Below are 2,685 nucleotides of genomic sequence, written 5' to 3'. Positions count from 1 at the left end.
TGGGAGAAAGAGCGTGTGCTCCTTCAGCCTTCCTCTCCCTCCCCTGAAGATACGCCCAGAGCTTTTCCCTCCTGGGCTCCCACCCAAATGCCCAGCTGCTGCTGGGGCCTGAGCATCGCAGCCCAGGTGAAGGGCTTGCTGAGGGCCATCTGGAGGGGGTGAGCCAGGCGATCCTCCAGCACCTCTCAGATTACCCTCCTTCAAATCATTAGCTTGCCTTCAAGTACCATGACCTGCTATTACCCCATCCCTCCTTCTCCTTCCCTCCTCCTCAGCTATGGCCACCTTGAAACTCCCCTCACCATGCCTTCCTTGTACAGTTGAGCTAATATTTTTTTCCTTTTGGAGTGCTTGTTAAAAACTTTGCAGAAGTCCAGTCAGGCCTCTCTCCTCTCTGAAACAGGTAATTTATTCTGAACAGAGGAAACTGAGACCAAGTGAGATTGAAGAACACCCTGATGTACTGACAACACTGGAGGTTCATTTGCAGTACTTACCTAGAGGTGGGCAATTTGTCCCCAAACATAGCCTTGGTCCAGCTCTAGTAGTCTTTTTGCAAACTTAAATGCACACATGGAAGTGAAGTTTTGTGTATCCTGGGTTAAGCACAGGGGCTGGGAAGCTTGCACATTGCTGGGGCTGAATGTCAGTTTGCATAGTCCCGAACCCAGCTGTGCAGTATGACATCTGAGAGGACTCCTTTCGTTGCATTGCCATTTCCTTTTAGTCAATGAATATTGACTGATACTGAGTGATTGCTTCTGGGACTAAGGAGAGGAAAGTACCCTATGGATGAACAGGATGGGCAAATTTATTTTGCAAACACAAGTTCAGATCTTTAAGACTAGATCTAGTACAGCCTAGATCTCTCATTTAACACAGATTATGCACTCCAGAAAACAAGGACTGTCTTGTATATTCTGTAGCACACTTTAGCTATGAAATCAATATTAATTTTATTGGAAGTTTTGCCTCAGTGAAGACTGAACACAAAGTGCAGAACCAGAATATAAAAAAAAGGCTCAGGCAGCTCAACTGAAAAATTGAGGGTCTTCATTCCAGGAGAAGGCAGAAGGATGGGAGGAACATAAAGGGATACTGCTTTCCATCTGCAGCTTCCAGGAGTCTGGCTCTTGTTCTGGTTCATGTTCTGCTTCGTCTCAGTTCATCTCAACACTGTAGCAAAATACACTTTGAGAAGTTGCATCTTGTTAAATAAGTGAGGGTTAACAGCACCTGTTGCTTAGACATCTCATGTCCTTGCCATCTGTTTCTTTCCTTTTGACCATGTGGTGGTGGCAAAGCTGGTGTAGTCTAAGGGCTTCTGACTAACACCAACATTTATTTGAGCAGACACATAAATTATATGTAAGACAGATAAACTGATACCCAAGCTCAGATATCACAGCTTCTTCTCTCACGTAGTACAAAGTAAAATATCCTATGCATCCCTCTTCTAATTTATCTGCTACTGGTCATACCGGATTACTGAGAGACATCCAAGCAACAGCTGTATTATATGTTCACAAGTTTTTCTGTAATCTGTATTAGTATATTCTCTTCTTTAAAGTACATATCTGAATGAATATCCAACAGAATGAAATGTTGATTAATGTCAGCTCACTACAGGAAAACTGTAAGGAGAGGTGGGATAACTAGAATGGTCACTACACTTACCTGAGTCTGCTGGAATTAAACAACAAGTTTTCTATCCTTTCTGTTTATTTAATAATGTAACAGCATTTTTATTTTACAGCTCTCCCTGAACTTCCATTCCTCATAGCCATTTAGTCTTCTTCCTTTCTTTTTTTTTTTTTTTTGCTTGATTTTCTTCATGACCAATGACCCCTTCTGAATTAATATTTGTATAAAACATGCAGAACATTTTCAGCTTCAGTTTGGAATTACTTTTATATCATCATCTTCACAGAAGTGAAATCCAAAGCAAAGTACCAGATAAATTCACCTGCCTTCCTGCAGGTCCCAGAACACCTAATATCTAACTGCTGCTTTTTAGCTAGGCTGCATGTTACTCGTTTTCCAAAACCTAGCAGCACAGAGGGTGGGCTTTACTATCCCAGGCAGTAAAACCATTTCCACACGCACAGGCAGGCAGAAAGTTCCCAAGGTCTCCAGCACACCTAAGCTCCTGGAAAATGAAAAGCCTGTCCCATCAGGTCCCAGAGGGATTTGGAGCATGTAGTGCTGGTGGCATGGAGGGTGGTATTTTTTCCTGACCCTGAAGCCTTGAAGCATGAGATCTGATTATAATCATTGTCCCATTGCAGAGCTGCATAATCTATGAGTATTAAGAGCAGTGAGCTTTCCTTTCGTTATGGAAGACTACCAGTAGGTACAAGGGGTGAGCCCCAGATTTCCAATGCACACTTTCCCCTACTGTATCCACAGGCAGGAGAGAGACAGCTAATCCACCTGAAAGCACGTGAGCAGTGCCTATTGCTTCCCTGGGTAAAGCAATCAAGCATTCTCACCTGTTTCTGCCCCAAGAAGCTTCATTTCATCTAAGCTCAGATGATAATTCCTGAACCACATTTTGCTCCTATTTCCAAGGATGAAACCACCCCAGCAGTCAAACAGCTCCATATGATACATGGGTATCCAGTCACTTCCTAGCTTCCTTTTGTGAAAGGTTTTTGCTAATCTCTGGATTATTTCTGTGTCTCT

This window comes from Pterocles gutturalis, unplaced genomic scaffold, assembly GCF_000699245.1.
Source record: "Pterocles gutturalis isolate BGI_N339 unplaced genomic scaffold, ASM69924v1 scaffold7325, whole genome shotgun sequence".
In the NCBI taxonomy this organism is placed as follows: domain Eukaryota; kingdom Metazoa; phylum Chordata; class Aves; order Pterocliformes; family Pteroclidae; genus Pterocles; species Pterocles gutturalis.
The sequence above is the reverse complement of the archived record's forward strand: the minus strand, read 5'-3'. Positions refer to the sequence as shown.